The sequence below is a fragment of the Amphibalanus amphitrite genome, unplaced genomic scaffold (genome assembly GCF_019059575.1).
Source record: "Amphibalanus amphitrite isolate SeventyFive unplaced genomic scaffold, NRLGWU_Aamphi_draft 000779F_arrow, whole genome shotgun sequence".
NCBI lineage: Eukaryota > Metazoa > Arthropoda > Thecostraca > Balanomorpha > Balanidae > Amphibalanus > Amphibalanus amphitrite.
This window is the reverse complement of record NW_024882273.1, coordinates 243,174-267,122: the sequence shown is the minus strand read 5'-3', so window position 1 is coordinate 267,122 and position 23,949 is coordinate 243,174. Positions and strand designations below refer to the sequence as shown.

At 44.8% G+C, this 23,949-nt stretch overlaps 1 long non-coding RNA gene across 1 annotated transcript in view; it reads right to left on the bottom strand.

Annotated features, from left to right (window-relative positions):
* LOC122366028 overlaps positions 1-21,977 on the bottom strand; it is a 57,432-nt gene extending 35,455 nt beyond the window's left edge. The window contains exons 1-2 of the long non-coding RNA XR_006253823.1: positions 21,910-21,977; positions 21,449-21,625 (exon numbers count right to left, since the gene is read on the bottom strand). This is a non-coding gene — a long non-coding RNA (uncharacterized LOC122366028). The remainder of the gene's footprint in view (positions 1-21,448; positions 21,626-21,909) is intronic.
* Positions 21,978-23,949: the final 1,972 nt, after the last annotated feature.

Here is a 23,949-nt window from a genome sequence, read left to right as displayed (position 1 = left end):
TTCCTCATCGAAATTGTACTTTTCGTCTATAGACAAAATGTTTTTTGATCAGTTTTCTTTCGATAGAAAAAATAAAAAAAATGGGTTCTGCCTTTAAAATATATTTTTCGCCACACATAGATGGCGCTGCTGATGCTGTTTTCCTATATTATTACGGAATTTAGATGATAAGATACAGTTCATGACAGATACGTGTTTTCTAACAACAAATAAGACACTGTGACCCTTTTGAGTGGCTATTTAACCCTCCAGGCGGTGGGGGGGGGGGGCATTTTTTGCCCCCTTTGGTTTTTTCGATATATCTCGAGAACCGCTGCGCCGATCGTCACGAAACTTTCAGTACCCTCCCGGGAGTAGCTAGCGCACATGGTGACCAAAATTTTTTCCAAAGGCTATGATAGGTTGGCCGCTATTGACGTCAGAGTGACGTCATTTCTGCCATTTTCGACCCAAAAAAGGTTTCGCGAGAAGAGCTGTCAGGCCTACAGCTTTAGAGATACAGAAAAATGTTTAATAAATAAAAGGTGTGGAATCAAGAGGGCTACAAAACTGCTATTTCGGTTTTTCGATTTTTTTATTTTGACCCCCAAAAATCAAAAAATAGATTTTTTGAATACAATAGCCGAAAAATCCAAAATGTTTTTTGAATTTCGAAAAAACGGGATATATGTGATAGTCCGTACCGCTTTCTATCTACATACCAAATTTGAGATCGATACCTCTTTTTTTGGCCAAGTTATAGCGAAAAAAACTTCAAAATTGATGACGTTAAATTTTCAAACTCAATTTTCATCAATTCTAGACCTCGTAACGCAAAACAAAGACCACCATTAGACTCCCCGTGACGAGCTGCATCAAATCAATACCAATTTTATGCAAAAATATCAACTTTGAAATTTGACCTTTTTTTCCTGACCTTGAGCTGACCGGCTGACCTCCACCAGAAAGTGACCTATTCCGTACCTGATAGTCTTATAACCAACACCATTGAGTTGGAAATGAAAAACTGGCCATAAAACATGCATCGCACAACCTTAGTAAACTTGGGTTCATGTGGTGACCTTTGGTGACCTGACCTGTGACCTGTGACCTGACCTGGTATGAACAGTGACCTCTAATAGCAACATATGTACTAGACAACTGACGCCTTATCGCTGATTTTCGACAAAATGCGTTTTACTCGGTGTTATAGCGCTTTCCCTAGAAGCCCCGTGAACGGTGAAACATTTTATTTTTGACCTGACCTGTGACGTCATCGGTGACCCCTAGGTCAACGAAATTTGGTTTCTTTCGACAAATTTGACAGGGCTATCGAACGCCGTTTGAGCTGTTGTTGGGAAACACACTTTGATCATCATCTGCATCTTATTATCTCAATTCAGTAATTATTCAGGAAAAACAGCGTCAGCAGCGCCATCTATGTGTGGCAAAAAATATATTTTAAAGGCAGAACCCATTTTTTTATTTTTTTCTATCGAAAGAAAATTGATCAAAAAACATTTTGTCTATAGACGAAAAGTACAATTTCGATGAGGAAAAGGTCGAGCCAGGTCTTTGAAAAATTGGTCACAAAATCAAAAATTTTGAAAATTTTCAAAAAAAAAATTCGAGATACCCAAAATCTTTTTTGATCAATTTTGAGTACATCGGTATATATTTTTCATATATAAAATATTTTTTCTTTGAGATATATGCTTTCAAAGATTGGTCTTTATGGTGACCTCTCCAAAATGCCGGAGGCTATAACTCTGTGACCTTTAGTCAGAGAGGTCTAATATTGGCAGGGCCGTCTCCAGCGTGTCAGATTACCCTATACACAAAGTTTCAGAATTTTTAAAAATATGAGGGTGTTCGGCTGTGGTTGAGCTGTCCTGGAATGCCCCTATATCTACTGTTGTGCATGTGTACTGAACAAAAAGTATTTTGACATCTACAACTGTGGCGCCTGCTGGTATCTGTGGACAAAGATCTGTGATCGAATATAGCCGAATTTTGCTAATTTGTCATTTTTATTCAGATTATATTGAGGATTCGGTCAATCAAATAAGCTAGCTCCATTCATCCTATCTTGCGTGAGGATAGTCATCACTCGGGGACCAATCGTTGAAAGCAAGAAACAACGACGAGGAGAAGGTCTTGTTAAAAGTCGCAGCGATTGCATTGAGCATTAAATGACGAAAATATTCTTACCCCCCACCGCCTAAGGCGATCACGTGCCGTCACCCACCTGGGCCGGTGGACGCTGGCCGTGTGCGAGCTCCGAGGATGGAAGACGGCTTGACGGACAGCATAAGACTGGTCGTTCAAGTAACTTGTGAGACCTCCCGCAGACTACTGAGGCTCCTCACGTGCTGTCACTGCGCCTGCTCCTGAGGCGCCGATCATTTGTGATCACAAAAATGTAAATAACATGTAGGTACATTGTATTTGTCGCTGTAACAGCGGTGCTTAATAAAGAATGATGATGATGATGACAGCTGGCGTCAATTCCACTTTATGGTTTCCAATTATACTTCTCTTCGCAGTCTTTTAAATGAGCCAGACCGGGGTTTCAGACCCTTCGCCATTGTTTTGTTAAACACGGAGAAGCATTTCTTGCCTGGTTACCAACTATGTTTACAAGTTTTGAATGTTATTTCATTCCATAACCGTTTGGAATTTTTGTGAAGGGTCTTGTCCATGCATTGCGTGGTTATCGTACCTGTCTTCTACCAATTTTAATGCTTTTTACCCCACTAATAGCTGAGCTACGCTGGGCTATTCAGCCATACGCGCCCTGCTGGGGGGGGGGGGGGCAGATTCTGCCCCCCTGTCTAACTTCCGAACCGATGGTCGTAGAAAGACGGGGAAAACGGCAATCGAAAGCTCTCAACAAGGCGGATCTTAAGAGCCCGAATTTTTCTGCTTAAGTAGGTCAGAGGTCAGGTCAAGGTCAGGTCAAGGGTACAAAATGCAAGTTTCTACAGTATCGGCCTTGCACCGTAGTTGCCGAAAAATGGACTGAGGCTGATTGCCCAAAACGTGTTCTCAGGCCACCAAGACAATATTCGTTGCATACAATATCATTCAAAGGTCAAGGTCAAGGTGACCTGTCCTGAAGGTCAGGTCAGGTCACCAAAAACAAAATATAGAAAAGGGCATGTGCGACACATGTTTTATGGGTCATTTCATTCATAGAATTCAATACGCACAGTCAATAAGTGATATGGTCCACCTCTGGATGAATTTAAGGTCGAAGTCAGGTCAAGGTCAGGTCAAGTGAGGTCAAATTTTGAAGTTGGTTGTTAAGACCTAAAAAGGTGTCTATCTGATGCAGCTTTTCACGGTGAATCGAATGGTGCTATTTTTGTTTCCGTATGAGGTCTAGAACTACCAAAAAATCATTGTTCAAAAATTTTGTGTGTCATGAGGTCATAAAATTTTGAGTAACTCCCACATTTTTGAACTGATTCTTCTAAAAATTTGCATGGAGGTGCAAATAGACCACTTCTCTGACATATATTCCGTTTTTTTTAACACTCATAATTTTGGATTTTATAATAATTTTCCCAAAAAAGTCAGTTTTTGGAGAAAAAAAAATTGGGCCAAAATCAAAAATTTTCAAAAAACCGAGATAACCATTTGATAGACGAAGTAGAATCACTCATAACCTTTTCTGTTACGTCTTGATTCCTTTAAAAATGAAGATGTTAGCGGCGTTTGAAATTTTGCCGCTTTTGAGGCGAATATTGCGAACATGACGTCACTAAAACGTCATTTTCTCAACAAATTTCCGACAGATTTCGCTCAAATTTTTAGGGAACGTGTCAAATTGATGTATGATTAGGTACTAAAAGTTTGACGTCGCTGGTGTAACACGTTTAGAAGTTATTGGCGAAAAACGGGAGGGGGCAGATTCTGCCCCCCCCCCCAACGGGGCGCGGGTTTTATCGTGCATGCAGGGGCAGCATGTGCTTTTTCATGATAACCCGCGTCAAAACGGTGTATGGCACTCGCGTATTTGGAAATTCCGACCTCGACGAGCTTCTGTAGTAGAAAACCGCCACTTTTGTAGGGGAATCTACTGCGGTCTGCTACCATTTGCACTGCATGTGTCTCTACAGTTGCGACATCAATGCATATACATACAGTGGCGGATCCAGGAGGGGGGGGGCCAAATGGGCATTTGCCTCCCCCCCCCCCCCCAAACGGCATGATTTTAACATTACGCCTGTGGACGATGCATGGAAAGAATCGATAAATTGTTATGGTTTGCCCCCCCCCCAAACTCTGAGCTGGATCCGCCTCTGTATACATATAAACCGCGACATTTGCGTGCGCAGATTCTAGGGGTCGATTTTAGTGGGGGGTCGAGTGGACCTCCCTCCCCTCAGTTTTCGCGAATAACTCATGTTTTAAAAAGCGGCCGATTGCGACGAAACTTTCAGTACCCTCGAGTTGATCAATTTTACACCTACCCTGAAAATTTCATGACCCTGACCCAAATGACCTTTGACCTGTGACCTACTTTTCGAGACCATGTTTGGCCGGAATCGCGATTCGGCGTATATATAGCCAACATACATGTCGGCGTATACGCCGACATATATGTCGGCTCGCATTAGCCGCGCATTTGCAGTCTTTTCGTGGTTTCAAGCGTTCAAACATGTGAAATGATGTTGGTCCCATGCATTGGGTCAGGGTGTCAAGGTCACCTGAAGGTTAGGTCAGGTCATTGGCTTGTGATGACCACGGTTCACTTTTTCTAGTTTTACATGCTTCTAGGCTAGTTTTTGGAGCTGAATTCGAATTTAGCAACCATATGAACATTTACGAAGTGGTTTTGGTGCCTTCGTAGCATGTTACGAAGCTCTCAGAGGCGGTTGACACCTACTGCGAATACCCGGCAGGCCTTGACCTGACCTGATCCCTGACCCGACCCAGGCCTCAATGCATGAAGACATCATCTGTGATAAAACCTTACATGATATTGGTGATCAGCACCCCGAAAAAAACATAACAGCCACACTTTACGACGTTCTAACAGGTCCCGATTTTTCCGACTTTTGGGTCATTGACCCAACCTGGAAGGTCAACTAATAGCCTAGGACCTTAAAGTTGGGTATCATCGCTTCCTCTCATCACGGGCAACACGCTCGTTTTTTCCGCGAAGCTCTAGCTCGATCACGGGCGAAAGGGCAAGGGGGGAGTCCAACGGACCTCCCCCCTTATACCTACGTTCGCGGCTGACAAAAACAAAACAATACGGGCGAAGGTTAAAGTTATCCTCAAATCGTCAACTTGATGAATCGATAAAAATCACTAACGTCTCAGGAGGCACACTGCTGAGTGCTGATACCAATAGGTACATATGTACAGGGTGTCCGGAAAGTTCTGGCGCTTTTCAACACTTTCTTAAACAAATGCCATTGGTTCATAGATACTCATCAATGGATCAAAACAATGACCAGGGACACCAAGCGACATGCTTCTGCTACGTGCTCATTCAATGTAACCATCGCCGGCGCCGACGACGGCCTCGACGTAGGGGAGGAAGCGCCTGCGGGTTTTAACTATGCAGGACATTTCCTGTCCTCCCATGCTGTCATGATGCGATTCTTCAGCGACTCCAGGTTGGGGTGATAAATGGCCTAGATCCTGTTCTACAAAACGCTTAGCACGCCTTAGTCGAGCGGGTCAGGTTAGGAGAATAAGGCTGCCTAATCTCATTTCGCCACGGTGATCTGACCCGGCAAGATCCTCTGTCAGTTGAGCTTGAACGGCAGCAGCGTTGTCGGTGGGCGTTCTGTGCTGTTGAAATGCGAAGTGACCCTTAGGGCAAGTCGTCTTGACCCTCGGGTTGATGTGGCTGTCCAGGAACCCCTCGTGGACCAGCCTGTTATTCATTTATTCGACATTGACGAAGATGATGGGACATTTTTGTCCATCAGACCCCCGCACTTTCCTCGATTGCCGCGCTGAAATGCCGCTCCGTTCTCGGCAGTTTTGACATACCGCGGTCGTACCGGCCTGAGGATATTTTCTAAGGAACTCCCGAGTCGAAATAAACCTTTACCTGCTAAACCATTCATCGAAAAACGCCGCATCGCGCTGCAACTCGCGCCTCGTTCAAGTCGCACCCCGCCGCCGCGCGCAGGCATTCAGCGACAAGGCGCATCTTTGCCCATTTACCCATCACTAAACACGATTCCAGGGTCATATATACACGACCCCTAGCTGAGCGGTCAACCAGTGGTCATGTCTGTGGTGATTGGCTGAATGTCCAATAATCACAGCGCGCTTTAGACGGCGTCCAAAAGAAGCGCCAGGACTTTCCGGACACCCTGTATACCGCGGACCAACCGCGGACACATGCAATGCAAATGGTAGCACACAGCAGTAGTTTCCCCTACCAAAGTGGTGGTTTTCTACCACAGATGCTCGTCGAGGTCGGAATTTCCAAATACGCATGGCACTCACGGCAAAATAACCTTCAAACCGGTCAGTTGTTGTTGTTGTTTTTTTTATTGCCTGCCCAGGAAATATCATGGGATTGACCCAATTATAGACATTGACTTGTGAGCTCTTTACTGAAATCATGGCAGGCCATAATATCTCAATTCTAGAAGTTAAAGCAAGTCCCGATTTTCTCGACACTTTTCATTGACCTTTTGAATGAGTAAAGCTCCATCTTAGAGGCAGACACGCCGGGGGTCTGATACTGATAGGCACCTCCCTTACGTTAGCAGCTGGGGCATTCCACGCAGGGGCGCCGCCACGGATTTTTGACTGGGGGGGACGGACTGACCGACTGAAAACCCAAAAAAAGACATTCTTACCGTGGCTTTTTCGGTCGGATGCATTCAACGTTTAAAGCAAATATGCCACTTTTAACATAGGGTTTTGAACTGAAGTAACAGTTTTGTAGCTTGAGCTGAGACGAGAAGAAATCAGAAGCTATTATGGCCCAACGATCACCCCAGCCAAATATATCGGTATCGATTTTAGGTTTGAAGACTGAAGTCATTCCCATAGATAACACTTTGTCATTCTCTTACCGAGGAATCCATTCCCTTACGGAAAAATGCTAGCCAATCAGCATTCAGCTGGTTTGAACTACGTACTATGCTTGGTCAACGCGAAATCAGCTTCCGCTGCAATATAGGTAAGTAGCCTCTACGAAAGATGGAAAATAGTGATGTAAAAATAAATATAAAATCCTTTTGCAAATATTCATTATTTCCTGACCATTTTAAGTTTAAAAACTCATAAAACTGTGGCAAAACAACTGGTTTGAGGAAAGTAGTTTAGGTACATAGGTGTCGATTTCTACCGAGTTGGGGGTGCCCGGGCGCAGCAAATCCGCCGCCGCCCTAGCGGTGACCTTGACCCGCGCGGTCTGTTGAGGCTCCAAAGCCAAGCCGGCCGAGCCGGCGGGGAATTTGGAGAGCTCGGGCACCCCCGACTTGGCGGAAATGGACACCCATGTTTAGGTATTTCCTTAAAGTAATGGCTATAGACCGCATTCCCACCGAGTAAGTACCTACCTATATACACATCTGATGTCCGATTCAGTTTGACACGGCAAAGCCTCGTGCTCTATCACGGTATAATTGCTGATGTATGCCACTAATATGATCGATAGGTAATGCATATTGCATAGGTAATGCATATTGCATACCCGCGTGGGGGAGGGGGCGTTGTATAGTCACAAATCCCTGTTTTTGGTTCGTGCATGAATCGGCGCGAAGCGCCGCGAAAATTGGCAAAAAAAAAAAAACATTAGGCAAAACTGCTCCAAAATACGAAATTGGAGAAATTCATTACAGTATTCATTACAGTAGGTCTACCCGTGCAGCCCGTGCAAGCTTGATACGCGGACACACTTACTCAGCGCGGACTTACACACTTACACTAAGCGCGGACACACTTACTCTCTCGGTCTGATACTCGACACTGGACTCGACTGGTGGTGCCGCGTGGGTCGCAGGACCATTCGGTCCACCGGACATTCGTCCCGGACGTTGAGACACTCGGTCTGTGGCACTACGCATTCGTTCACTCACTCTGGAGGACTGTCAGTCATTCGCGGTGTGTGATCGTTCGGTGTGAGAATCGCTGTCGATACCGGGCTGACTAGTCGGCTTCTTGACCCCCCCCCCCCCCTGCGACCGACCACTATCATGTACGTGTAAGTCCGGCAGCGAGTCGCCGGTCATTCGGCGGCCTTAGATTTTCCGGCCTATCGAATGCTTTATTTTTGGCGCACTAACAATATCTGAATATGTCAATTGATCCAAATATCTCGGTAAATGTTCACCTGCTTGTAAATTTCCGCATTCAGCATTATTTTGCGCGCTCTTCTTGTCGTTGCAAGCATTCATTTCGAAGCCGCTAGCGTTTTGTTCCCTTTGCGAAGTTGATTTTCGTGTGTGTGTGTGTGTGTGTGTGTGTGTGTGTATATATATATATATATATATATATATATATATATATATATATATATATATATATATATATATATATATATGTTTCGTTAAAAATGACCGAATTATTTGCGTTGATGAGTTTCTTCTGAACCTTTTCGATAGAACGCACTACATGAGCAGATCGGGTGTCAATCCGTGATAAAAGCTCCGCGAGCACAGTCATTTACATGTTTTACGTTTTTGACGTTTTTTTCTTTATATTTGCGACCGGTTTCGTCATTTCTAATGACATTATCAAGCAAATGTGACATACCTACAACCTACATGCTAAGATACAAAACAGACGTTTACACTTTATAACGCTGGCAATGAGCACAAATAATATGATAAATCATCTCGCGTGTTGAGCACACTACATTTAAATTAAAGATCCTCCGACAATGGAAGAGCAAGAAAACCACATACATCTGAAATCAGAATATGTCGCAGTATACCCCATATATATATATATATATATATATATATATATATATATATATATATATATATATATATATATATATATATATATTATATATATATATATATATATATATATATATATATATATATATATATATATATATATATATATATATATATATATATATATATATATATATATATATATATATATATATATATATATATATATATATATATATATATATATATATATATATATATATAGACCAATGCATGTACAGTAGGTCTACTAAAAAAGTCCCCCGCTCCAGAGGCGGCCGGCCGGCCGAACCCCCGGATTCCAGCCCCGACTCTATTGCGCAGGCCGCGGCAGCGACACGGGTCAGGTCGCGGCGCCCGGCGAGTGGGTCAGTTGGCGGCGGCCGGCCGTGGAGTGAGGACGCCGTGTGTGGGGCGCAGAGATGCCGCAGTGCAGAGGAAGGGAAGATGATGACTCTGCACGATGCCGGAAATGATGCCTTCGTGATCTAAATTAAACACCTGCAGTGCATATCTTCCCTTACCCCATTCCTATTTTATCATAATCCTTCAATAATCCGTAATGGCCATTCAACGCAAGCAAGCAAACAAAACAACCCGTTTAGCGGCGACAACATCTCGGATAAAAAAGCGACAGTGATGATTAGGATAGACTTAGCGCGAGGGGCAAATCGAGGGGTATAACTATATGTATCACATACCGAGTATTTTATTCCCATCTAGCGAATTAAGATTGGCGATCTTGTCCAACAAGTCAGCGGCCGTTCTAGACACAGACAAATGCTTTGCTTTTGGTCACATCATTATCTGCAATAATTCGAAGCGAGGTTTAACCCTCGCCGGCCGATGAGAAGGGGTGGATGCCGCCACCATGTATTTTTGTGCGGTAGCTCAAAGCACACTGATGATAGAAGGCTGACATTTCACATGCCTTACATTTCATTTAAGCCGGATCACTTGACATCAACCACGTTTTCAGGTCAGGTCACTTAACTATGACGTCTTAAGTAAACCTCAGCATGGTTGTCGGTTATAAAATGATGCAATCCGCAATGCACTTAGTGTCATATACGCATAATGGGGAATTATGGAAACTGTTAATTTGGCGTCGGAAATGATCTGATACTATACCTCAAGCACATGAAATCGTGACTTCATACATTCTTGGCAAGGTCTAATGCTTCACTTTCGCATTGTTTACCTTGCGTGACGTCATTTATGACGTCACTAGGGTCATAGGAGTGCTTCGTCAATAACTCCCGATCAAAATGAGCTAGCCAGTCGGGACAGCCATCAATGGACTTTGCAAGACTTGCCGAATCAAATGTTATGCAACATGTCCTCCTTTCAACAGCTTCGTCACCTGCGTTGCCCTAACATGACATTGACCTGAGGTAAACGTCCTAAATTGCTTCACCTAAAAAAAAAGCATATAAATCGACGCGTCTGAGAACAGAAAACACGATTGTATCGAAGTGACGATAATGCGTTTAGTTATTTACCAAAAACCGATCAAATGCCTTGGGGCCCTTGACCTGCCCTAAGAGGTCACTGATATTTTAAAATGGGGTACCAGTCGCTGCGTCACGTAACGACGCAAGCGCTCGTTTTTTCCGCGAGGCTCTAGCAGCTAGCTCAATTATAGGAGCTTAACATGGGGTCGGGGAATCGCTCCCTTCTCACTCACTATTTGGTCGGGATAGTGTTTGCAATTATTGTTAAAATCTAGCATTTTAAGATTTCAAATGACCCATTTTCCCGCCCAAGCCTTTCAATTCAAGGTCATAACACCAGGTCACGTCAAGTAACCTTACCTCAAGGAAAGTTCCTGTGCTCAGTATATCTAAATACACCGACTAACGATCGCTTCAGAACTTTCAGCGATTTTAATGGGCAACAGTATATGTATTTGAAACGTTTACTTTGCAAGTTTGACATTGTTGACAGAAAGGCCGGGTCAATTTTGAGATCGCTCAAGTCAATGGGAGAAAATCGAACTGCGCTTTTTTGGACGGAACGCATACGGCATAATAAACACTCTGAGAACATGTGGTGCTTGATGAGATAGAATAATGAATGAGAAAATTGTTTGTTTTGTTGGGGGCCATCTTTTTCGGTCTGAAAAGGCCCTTGCAAAGCTATGACATAACTATGCTCTGGTGTAGTAATTGGGTTGTGCGAGCCAGCGACAGTGATCTGCGGAAGCGAGACTGTTCCCTTGGGACGATTGCCCTGTCGGGGACGGTCCAGCCGTCTCCCAAACGGTCACCCGAAGAGGATAATGTGTCCTGGAATGGATCAGACATCAACTACAGGTTGGCTGGTGGGGTGACCTCCAGTCCAGAGAGGGAACCATGAAGACTAGGGGCGATGCGGATTGGTTTTTCCTGAGGATAGCGAGGACGGAAGGAATCTAGCACCCTTGAACCTTCCTTATACTGAGTGTATCTCAGGCTGTTAACCCGCGAGCTGTTGGGGGGGGGGCGTTAAACGCCCCCACTTTTTTCGCCGCGCTATAACATAAGAATGGTGCGCCGCAAGCGCGCCAAATTTTAAGTACCTGTAGGGAATTGATCGAAGTTTATTGTGGCAAAGTTTAAAAAAAAAAAAAATCGGTCGGAAAATTTTTGAGCTATCGAGGCTTTAGTGACGTCATGATTTCTGAGTTTTCGACCAAAAACGGCATATGTTCAAAAAATCATATAAAATCACAAAATAGACATACAGACATGCCGCAAACGCCGTAAGACTGCCAATACCATGAACAATCAAATGGCTATATTTGATTTTTGATTATCGTTCCACACTTTCCACAATCTTGAACTGAATCTTGGCAATTTTTCGTGACTACTTCAACACCATGATACATGCATTTCTTAAATTGAACTTTTTGAACCAAACACGTGCACATATGATACAATGAATGCCACCATCGTGTTCTACGCCCAAAATTACCCATAAAACATGTGTCATAGACTGCGAATACCAGTTTTGATATTTGGGGATATGTGCTTACCTGATTGACCTGACCTTGACCCTGGCCTATGTTTGACTGACCCCTACATGTATCTGACACTCTTGTAGGCCTTATATGTATGAAGGATTGTGCACCGTTTTGACAGAGTTTATGACGAGAGGCGCCCATTACGAGGTTCTGAAGTCCATCCTGCTGAAAGCCCGATTTCAGGTGTTTGACCTGACCTTGATCCGACCTGTGATCTCAAAAACTTTCAAGTACTCATCTGAAGCGTCTCGTCGCGTTCTTTCGTTTGCCGCCTCGTGCGTTTCGCTGCGCATATTGGTTCTCGAGTTATCGGCTGGGGGCGTTTAACGCCCCCCCCCCCCCCCAGCAAACGGCGGGTGGCGAAATACCCCAGCAACTGCCGGGTTAAATCTTCTAAGCGTTTTTTTCTCGACATCGTCAAGGTGTCATTAACAAAAATATGAAATCCGGTAGGATATATTAAATATAGAAATTATGGCCAACAGAACATTATCAGTTGCGTTCAACATACTCGTAAGCATGTTTACACATCCAGCTTACATATGAGCCATGTAATAATTATTTTTGATAGACATGAAATCATCTGAAGTGTTTGTAAAGGTCCACGATACCGATCTAATATCCTGCTATGCATTATGACCATTTCTGGTCAGGTCATGTCTTTGAACATAGGCCAAATTTTTCAAATGACCTTCAAGATCAACTTTTGATTCATTCGAAGCGTTTTGATAAGAGGAACACGAGGCTGGTAAAATTAATTTCATGCAAGTTTTAAGCTAAAATTTTTTAAGTGTTTGTGGAAAAGCATTTGGCTTTCTCATAATACCGATGGTGGCAGTTGTTGTTATTTACATGCTAAGCCGTTGACCTTAATTAAATCTGACAATATTATTCAGACATATAAGCGATAAAAGAGCTGATTGTTGTGTTAGGTTAGGCTCTTTCGGTCGATTTCAGAGTGGGAAGGATGATAGGAATTAGGGGGAGACAGGGGGCCTGGGCGGGAGTCCTGGACCTCATGCTCCGCTGGGGCCGAGCCCATCACGTGGTTTGGATTGCCCTGACACATGGATAGCCCTGGGTGGTGTTTCACGGCCCCGCGTGCGCTGCGCTGCTGCATTGTTGCGGCGGTTGATATGAATACGGCTCCACGCTAGCGTTGCGAGCTTCCGAGTCTGTTGATGTTTCCATGGAAATTGGAAACCCAATGCACCGGTGCGCGCAACGCACCCTGTCTAAGCAAAATTTTACCATCGATGACCTCTAGTGACATGACCTCTGGCTATGACCCGATCCAAAATTGGCTGAAGTATTTTTTTCTTCTTTTTGCTACTTTTGACGCTACTTCGAATACCACATAAATGCCCAAAGCTGAGTTATAAGAATGATGCCCAATCCCCATTTCCCCTCTAACAGGGCGTGAGAGTCTAGGCATTCCTGTGGGGCACGGGCTAACAATGACTATCTCATAATCATTGTGGCCATGAGCATCTACTGCCATTCTTTAACACCAGTTTCGCTGCGCTGAGCGGTGGCCGTCCCGTTTGTTGGATTCTACAGCTGGCTGCGGAAAGCGTTACCGGCCGCCCGTCCACCGCCCGCGGGCCGGACCGAGCGGTCCCGCTGACCCTACCTGACCTGAGCCCGGCGCGATATGGGACAGGCAGACGGGGGTTCGGCTCAGCGAAGGCAGCGCCCACTGGTGCTGGGGACTTTTTTAATAGACCTACTGTACGAGTATGTAGGCCCACACCCCATATACTGAGTATCTAAACCTCCTGGACCCTCTCAGATTCGGCACCGGCCGTTCCATCTCTTCCATCCTCAGGACAGTCAAATCCTTCTCCTCCACGCCGCAACCCCCTGCTCCGGGCTGGACGGGCAACTCTATCCCATGCGGGAATGGCTCCACTGGAGCTATATAGTCCTTTGCCGGGTGCAGTGAGTGCCAGTGGGCTGGGCTGCCTGTTCAATTGTCGGGTTCATCCCAAGTGGCTCACTGGGGTGGCTGCCCCGACCAATGTCTCCCACTAATTCTTTCATACTTGCGGCTCTGAAATGGTCTCATTGGACCGAAGGGCCTAATCAAATTTTGAGTAAGATAACAACCAGTAAAACGCCTTTTGGGGCGACCAACGGAGCGAGCGAGAGGGTCGGGTGGGCCTTGCACGTGCGAAATTGCGAGGGGACACCTCCAACTAAATTGTGCACTGCACCCTTCTAACCGGTCCCTAAGGATGTGCCAAATTTGAGCGCAATCGGCCTAGCCGTTCTCGAGATCTGGAAGCGGCACCCTGCACGTGCGCACGTGCAAAATGGGTCCCAACTGACTTTTGTACGGCACCCTACTAACCGGTCCCAAACCATGTATCAGATTTCAGCACAATCGGTTCAGCCGTTCTCGAGATCTGGAATCGATCCCTGCATGTGCGCACGTGCAGCAGCACCCCAACTGTGGCACATGGATATGCATTGCCTAGTGGGTATACCTACCTACATGCCAACTTTCAGCGCAATCGGCACAGTAGTTGCCGAGATATTGAAATTGTTACAAAACTGACACCTCTTCGTTTTTCACGTGGCACGTGCATATGGGGTCACTCACATGCATCGGGAATAGTCCGATGCTCGTTAGATGGAATGAATCTAGTGCTACCCTACAAAAATTACCGCATGTAAATCGGTCAAGTGGTTGCTGAGATATAAGCCTAGCAAAAGCGTGACCACGGCATACTCAGAAATTTCCATTAACCTACGAAAGACTACGCTCGCTTCGCTCGCTCCGTAATGAGTTTGGGAGGACGTCCCCCTTCCATTCTGAGATTGGGGGGACGCGTCCCCCCCGTCCTTCCGGTGGCGGCGCCCATGATTCCACGATAGATTGTACATACATACCAGGCCCGTCACCCTCATCTCTCAGAGGCCTGTTTCACTAACAAATAAAACTTGTAATTACAAAGAAAAAACTTGAGTTTACAAGAAATAATTACCAACATTTGAGATTTGGATTTCACGAAGCCTTTGAACATGAATTTTGAGTTTAAAATTTGCAAACTTTTTTTACAAGAAAAAGTTTGCTAGAAAACATGGGAATCGCAAACTTTCTGTTTCACGAAGACCAGAAACTTGAAAGAAAACATCGTATTACAAACCTGAAATTCCAGTGGTCCTGACGTTCGGAATTTTGATACTTTTTGTGCAATAATGCAAAACATTCATATATTTAGGACAACTATGCTTTGTTGAGTCGTTTCATGCTCTTTTTTACTTAGCACACACCCTAAGAAGCAAAAATAATCGGTATTAAAATATCGTCATGTTTTGTCTTTCGCGCGCCATAATTGCATTCAACAGTCTTCTGCTGTCGAATGTTTTGCGTGTGATTTTCTTTCAATAATAGGATAATGTGAACTATCATTTATATCTTTTTCCAACAGCATCATTATTTATAATTTAAGTTGGCAGCTTTTGACATGAATACTAGACAAAATTTGATAAAAAGAAGCAACATCTTTAACATGCTATAGTTCTTGATTAAAAACAAATTTACTGTTTACAAGTTTATTTGCAAACATTTTCTTATCGGAGGTGCCACTGGCGATGAAGCTTAGTGAAATCGGTTTTTACGTAGTTGGTAAAAATCATTGACTTATAATAAGTATAGACAGACTACTCTGGCTTAATCAGCGCCTGAAGGCCGTTCCCGCTGAGCGACACTAGCGCCACCGTACGTGTAAGGGCACGAACTAATGACACAATGCTTTGTCTATGGGAAAAACGCGAAAGTTTATCGACTTCTTTCTCGTAAATAACACGACGGAACGGAACGAGACTGCGTCTACAATGTAGGAGCGTCCAAGCTTAATCACTTGAACATAGCACAAAGTCATAGGGTGAGGGACACGGCACGCGCCACGTGCCAACTGAGTGGTAACAAATTTGTTCGATCAACAATAACTTTACAACGACGGGGTTGATTGAGCTGAAACTTAGCATGTCGGTGGACATGCAAATGATAATGCATTTCCACGTGTCACGGTTTGGGTGCTGCTGCACGTGCGCACGCGCAGGGTACGCTTCCAGATCTCGAGAACGGCTGGGCCGATTGCGCTCAAATTTGGTACGTCGTTAGGGACTGTTTGACAGGGTGCCGTGCGTATGTCAGTTTGGGTCCAGCTTGCACGTGCGCACGTGCGGGGGTCGCTTCCACATCTCGAGAGTGGCTGGGCAGATTGTGCTCAAATTTGGTACACCGTTAGGGACCGTTTAGGAGGGTGCCGTGCTCAAGTCCATTTGTGTCCAGTTTGCACGTGCACACGAGCGGGGTCACTTTCACATCTCGAATGAGCGGCTTTGCCATTGCGCTCAGAATCATCATTTCTTGATCCGTTAAAGGAGCATTCGGCTTCACTATCACGTAGTTTTCCAGTTCTCATGCGTGTTTCTCTTCATGATTGCGAATTCCATTAATACAGTTTGTTAGTTGATTCAACATTATGTATTGTGTATTTAAGATGAAGCTCAGCAGTAACATTCATGACATCATCAAAGCATAGTCAAAGCATATGAAGACGTGAAAATAATGTGCATGGTAGTAGAGACTGTGGGATGAGTGGCGATATACTCATACCAATCTGAGTGCACATAATGATACATGATTTCATTCACCCATGAGCCTCTTTAACCCGCGCCCGGGTGGGCCTTTCAGCCAGCTTCACCATAGTGATGGGAGGAGGGGGGACGTATTTGTCCACGCCATATTATCTCGCAAAGGAAGAAAGGTAGAAAGATGCGGAAAGGGCAGTAGGTAGCTCGCTATAAGAACTTTGAGAATCATCTAGACCATTTTTCGATCAGGCCATCGCTAAAGGTCACTGGTGATCACCAAAAGTTCACGAATTCTGGTTTTCGATTTTAACAACGTTCCACAAATCAGCGCACACACAAGTAAATGAGGGGCCAGCCTTCTGCTCTTGAGCACTTATGTTGAGCCACGCAAGAAATAATTAAGCCAGTCATTAGCAGGTCACACTTGGTAGGCATTTCGACTGTTGCAGTCTTGCTGAGCTTCCATTCAGTTTTCTTGACGGCTCCAGCCTCCATCATGTTTAATTGCAGTAGCAACTTACAACTGAAGTTCGTCAATCTTTTTTACTTTATATGTTGGCCATAAGTCGGGCTATGTCTGGTTCAGCTGGCAGATGAATTTCAGCACACACCAGAAGCCTTCCAGCAACAGGAACATAGGCCTGTGCCTTCTTAGGTAGACCTTGGGTAGACCTCTTCCAAGCCGTTCCTTATGACATTTGTGAAGATTGCAAGTGTCTCTCAGTTTTTTTTTCTTCTCCTGACACTAGCCATTATGATAAAATTATCAGTGCCTGACTGCTCTAGCAGATAAACAGGATAGATTTAAAGAAAATGAAATAAAATGCTTTAATTACATAAATACCAAATATCCCAGAAGACACCGCTTGAAATGCTTGCTGTAATAACGTAAGTCAATTTTATCGCCTTGAAATGATTCACTTATCACGTGCAATATGTGCTTGATATTTGTTTGTGCTCTTTATTGGTGACAAATTATCTTTTCTTGTTTAATATGCACAGGACTATCAACACACCTTACGCAATTTGCAATGCGGCAACAATAAATGATGCCGATGACTTTGTTTATTCCGTTACCATGGACACGATTTCGTGAGGCTTGACTTCAAACCTTAAACGTTTAAATAAATGTTTTTTAGTAAATGTTAGCGTTCTGTTACACATTTTAAAATAAATTAACGTTAAATATTTAGCAAACTTTTATTTCTACGTCCGTGTTTAAAGGTTAGGATTGCCCTTGTCCTGCGCTGTAAATTCAGAAAACAATTTGCTTCTTTGGTCGACGAGGAACGCCGCAAAGACGCGAGTAGTTCGTCTATACTTATTATAGGTCAATGGTAAAAATACTTATGAATTGTAAACTACAAACACTTGTAATTACAAGTTTTTAGTGAAACAGGCCTCAGATTTTAATGAAAATCGGTTCTAGGGGTACTCATAGGCCCCAAAGACACCTGGCAAAATATCAGACTTCTCAGATTAACACTTTTAGAGTTATATTGCATTACATTTTTAAACTTCGGTTTGTAACGGTGAGTTTGATGGCCTATAACTCAAGAACGGGTTAAGCAACCAACAAACGGTAAACAACACTAAGCTAATTTATTTATATTTATTTTATTTTATTATTTTTTAAAAATTCCAAAGAAACGTTTTCACTGTTGAACAAAAATCTTGATCTTTTTTCATTTGCCTATAATGACTTTGGGACCAAAATTTTTCACATTTTTATTTTTTGAAAATAAAATTCATGTCATTGCAAATCGACATGCAAAAAATTAGAAAGGTGTTCTTTCTATAAGTTCCTCATTTTCCCGCAAACAAAATGGGTTTCGGAGGGGTTAATACGACCCCAGCACGCCGTATCGCTTCTAATAGAGCTAGAGCCTCGCGGAAAAAATGAGCGTATGTGCCGTTACAAGTCGCAGCGATTGGTACCCGATTTTAAGGTCTCAGGTTAACCGGTAGCGTGTGAGGACGGGTCAAGTGACTGAAGTTAGGGATTCGGTTTTTAATAAATAACTTTGCAAAATATGGCCGCAGAGCCGCGATTTTGGCATCATTCAGTTCGCCTAGCTCAGGTGCGTCGAATGGTGTACTTTTGGTTAGGGTGAGGTCAACTTAAGGAGTTGACCTCGGGTCAAGGTCAGGTCAGAGCCCCTCAGGTCACGAAGCTGGGCAAAGGGTATCATATGGCACATCATTCGATTCGGCAGCACAACATCCCTAGAAAGTTTTAGCAGTTACAATGTTCCCGATATTTGGGTCGCCAGCCTAGCCCCGGAATGCCCAACCAATGAACTAGGACCTTCCAAACGTCACCATACAATCGGGTACTATTTAGTCAGAGAGGGGACGCTAGTAATTTCCAGGAACCTCTAGCTCTATCAAGATCTGAACGGTGGGGGGGGGGAGGGTTCATTGACTCTTCCTCTTTACGTTAACGGCCGGTAAAACACCTTAACTGGCGATAATTTAGCCATTTCTTATAGTAAAGGACGGTAACTAGAGCATTGAAAAAAAAACTACGGTAAATATGCCGTTAACATCAATAGCGGCGGAACACCTTCAATTAAGGAGGGGGGGGGGGGGGGGGGTGCACTGCCGACTTTTGGTCCCATTCTTTCCATGCAACGCCCATAGGTCTAATGTTAAAATTCCCAAATCAAGGGGGAGGGGGTGGGCATGGTGCCCTTCCCGTTCCGCCGCCTATAGTTAACATGCAGGGGAGAGAGGTCATATTGCGCCATGTTCTTAAATGCGCCACACCTTCCTCCTGCCCAAAATTCGATTCGAACGAATACTCGAATGTGTGCATTTACTTCACCACCAATAACTCGCTCTTATGCCGGTCCATAGGGGCAGGTGAGGTGTCTCAGCTTTCTCGCAGACCTTTTTTGTGATTTCCTCTATTTTCTTACGCGAAACAGTCTATTTCGACCTTTGCTAGTGTCATGGTTTATCTTTGAGATAGTAATTCAACTAATAATCATTGTTAATTACTCGTTTAATGGTAGTTTTAAAAGTTTATCACCACAAATATGTCGTCGCCATATTTGAAGCTCATGAAAAATGTGTTCCATTCGTAATTGCGCCCACCCTATTTGCGCCCTATTCTTCAACCCAGATAAACAGCATCTGGTGGTTGGGACACATTTCATTGAACACTTTGATTATTAGAGCGCTCACCTTACCATTACCTTAGCCTTCACAGCATAAATGGTTAATGGGCTGACACGTTCAAATAGGCTACTTAGTTAGGTGGCAAACCGTTGTTTTTAATAGGGCGCTTTTACATGAGAGGCATGGGCGCTTTTTGATGGGGGAGTCCGTAAATGCGCCCTTTGCAGATGTGCCGGAAAGCTTTTATCTTGTTAATTTGTCTGGGTGTGATACAAATTGGGAGTTGTTATTTGATGCCAAAATAACTGAGGTACAATTTGAGATACCTATCATCAAACATGACAGCTGGTCAACTTTAGCCGAAATAGGCCGATATCCTTAAGGTGGCGCAATATGACTTATCTCCCCCATATTTGTTATTAGAGCTGAACCCCTGCCGCAGTATTGCGTCGGGTGTGGACAACTACCGCCATCTGTTGACGGCGATACAAGTTCGGTTACTGCGGGACAGCCTAACTTCAGGCGCTCGTCACTCGCGCCATCTATGGAGAAGTCTACGAAACAGAAGTACGCCTTACCTCAGTTATGCGTTAGGGCTGAATCTCTCTTTGGTCTTATGCCAATTTGAATTTCCTTACCGTTTTTGTATCATCGTCAACCAACTGTTTGCTCTAGCCAATTGCTCTACGAGTTTTTCGAATGGATGCAAATGCGATTTGAGTTTGCTTGTTTGTATTTGTTGTTGAGTGCTGATGTGTCACGAACTAAGGCCGCCACCACTAGGTCAGCTGGATTAGCTGGGCGACAGCTGATCGGCACCGGCACACACGGCGTGGCGCAGTTTTGAGACCGAGCTGGGTCCTTTTTTGTCGACATTTTTGTGGCCAAATTGACGGGCAAGATTTGGTGAGTGACTGTATTGCACTGATGTCATGTTTAGTTACCCTCGTATGTCATGAAATGTCACTATCAGACTATCAGTCATGTAGAAACTTACTTTCTATGTGTTTTGTGAAGGTCAGGCATTGGATCTGATGGATGCTTTCCCCCACCCAAACATGTCCGTGCATGTATCAGATTTGGTAATTGCATGTTACTTTCGCAGTAACCGATTGGCTGAGGATGTCAAGATAACTGGTCGATGAGCCACTGAACGATGACTCAGCGGAATACAAAGGAAGATTTTAAGCATGAATTTTGCTGATTCAATTACGGGCACATCACAGTTAAATGGCCACAACATTTATTTTTGTTTCGTTGGGTAAGCCCCTTCCGGTCTGACAAGGCCATTTCAGAGCCGGAAGGGTGATAGGAATAAGGGGAGACATTGGTCTGGGCAGGCAGGCACCCTAGAGAGTCGCAGGGACTGAGCCTATCCCGAAGGTCAGGCCGACCAGCCCCCCCCCCCAAGTACTCGTTACACCCGGCCACAGGTGCGCTCCCTCGGGGGCAGCGGTGCCGCTCCAAGGGAGCAAGCAGCCCGCATGAGACAAAGGCGCCTGGAAGCATGCTTTAACATGCATTCAGATTGAATTTAAATGAGGGCAGGCGGCCAACCAGACATATAGTGATTCATATGAACGATAAATATCACGCAAATAGTGAATGATCGTGAGCTCCCTACATTCTTTTAGTGGTTTTCTGATGGAGCCAGTCAGACGTCAATGACGTCAGACAGCCTGACAAATGACCAAACATCTGACCGGAATCACAGGTCAGGTAGGCCAAATACCAGCTATCCAGCTCAAGCGGATTCCGAGAAATCGGAAAACGGTTTCAAGAGGTGGCACAAACCCCGTACCTTGGACGGCGAGGGCTAAGGAGGCTGTCCAGAGTCGGAGTCGGAGTCACGGAAAATCCACCGACTCCGCGGCGCTGGGCTGAGCGCCGTGACTCCGGTCTACACTGGAGGACGCCTGCAGCGTCGCTGGACCGAGCTGTCAGCCGGGGCCCACCATGTGCTTGATGGTGCTGCCATCTAGCGGCGGAATGAACAGGTCAGCTGTGACCAGAGGGCGCCTCGGTCGGGTTACAGCGCTGATATAGCGATCAGACAGGCAGGACAGAGTAGAGGGAACATCTGACATCAGGAATGCGATTGATCAATGACTGTAAAACAGTACACCCAGGTGAATATATACGGCCGAGCATGACAAATGGCTCCAGATCAGAATAGGTCTCGATACAACATTACGGAAGAAAATGGCACTTGTGACTTCCACAGCGATAATCAAACCTCCGCTTCTATCCCCAACTTCTTACCTTTGCTAGCTTGGCCTTGTGGTGGCGGGATCACCCTCTGGCAGGGCAGCGGCTGAAGGCCCCTCTCCGGCTCTACCCGGCGCCACACCAGCACTCCACCACTGTGACGGAAGGCAGCACGGTTGGAGCGGTAGCACGCGGTTGGACGGGGCAGCACAGAGGGCTGAACGGACGGGCGCCTTGCTGAGGTCGTCCAGACGGTAGCGCGTGCTGTAGTAGCGTCACTGAGACTAGTATCAGGTAGTCCAATCAGGTAGGTAGATTCAGGGCAGACATGTCCATGGATCCGAGTGATGGATCTATGATCTCAGTGGATCTCGAAGCAAAGTACAGGTTGGGATCTATGATCCCACCGGATCCGGCGTGAAAAGTACATCTTGGATCTATGATCTCATATGATCTGACGATAAATTAAAAACATGGATCTATGATCTGAGTGGTACCCATCATGTAAATACCACATTTGAAACCATGCTGTAAAGGGTTTTTATGCCAATAAGTGACACAAAACTATGGATTATGACGTGCGATTACATAAAATCACTAAAACAGAACGCTTGTGAGTTGAAACAAGTGCTTTTTTGGGATATATGTGTTGACAAAAAATAATTGAGGATCTATGATCTCACTGCCCACTGGATCTCAAGCAAAATGAGACTCGGATCTGTGATTCCTACGGATCTCTCGATAAATCACAGAGCTAGATCTATGATCCCGTCGAATCCGAGACCAGGTTCCGTGGGATCAGATCCCAGATCCATTTTCTCGGATCCATGCACATGTCTGATTCAGGGTATATTGAATTAAGGGGTAAGACCAAGTTAGGTAGGCATGATCCACGGAATTGTCTTGTTTTGTAAGTCGGTTTTCATAATCACAATAAGATTTTTTATATCATGGACTTTGTAGGGGAGAGTGGGGCAAAGCGGGCACTCGGGGCAAAGTGGCCACCCATCGTTTTAGCCCTCCACAGCTTTATGCCTCGCCCGCACATGCCATTCTTCCATCTTAGAACGCACATGGGGGGGGGAGTGGTTGCCACCCCCACCCCCCGCGCCATTTCGTTCCTGTTGGAAATAGAGCTTCGCGGTAAAGACCAAAAAGATTCTTTGGGAAGAGACAAATCCAATGATACCCAGTTTTACCTTCTCAGGCCAGTCATTGACCCTCCAGATCAGGTCAAACTAAAAAATGTTGCTGTTTTGGGTCACCGTTGGATATCAAGTGCGCTGCTCACCATATACCGATGACAATGCCATTTTGTGGTGCCAAGTAAGCTAGAACCTCTTTGTCACACTATCCGACCAGGTTTTTGCTGCTGAGGTCATTTCAGGTCAAGTTAGGTCAAGGTCAATGATATGTGTTTGTATTGTATGTTTGTGTGTGTCTGTGTGTATACTGATGTGTACACCGATTGTTTATGTGTCCATATTACATCAGATCATGAAATGAGAAGCTTTTACCAAAAATACAGTCGAAGAAATTTCACAAAAAGGAAATTCAGCTTGCCTAAAGCGCAATGTTTTTAGATGACCTAGGTTCACCTCGACCCTGACCTTGACATCTGTACATCGTCAAACAACATGTTCCATGATAGTTGGGAGGTAAGACTGGCAAAAAAGGCCGAAATCAAGGTGTCAAAGCCGTAGCCAACGCAAGATGTTGGATATTTGACATTTGGGTCATGGCCTGACCTGATGAACAATGTCATATCTCCGAAACCAAAAACCACAGAAACTTGAAATTTTTAGTGGACATAAAGAAAGGATAGAGGAACAACTATACGAAAAATCAGCCTTCTAGCTCTAAAAATGTTGAATGCAGAGCAGAAAACCTACCTGGGAGAGGGGGGTGGCAACTGGCACCCCCCCCCCCCATGTGCGGGCAAGGGTTAACGATGGGTGGCTTAAGCGTTTTAGCTCTAGCGTTTTAGGAGCTGGCTTCCGGTGGGCCGGTGGACGCTGACCGTGTGCGAGCTCCATAGGTGTGGGAACGTTTTCGAAAGTGGGGGGGGGGGGGCAGGCTCCCAGAGGCACAAAA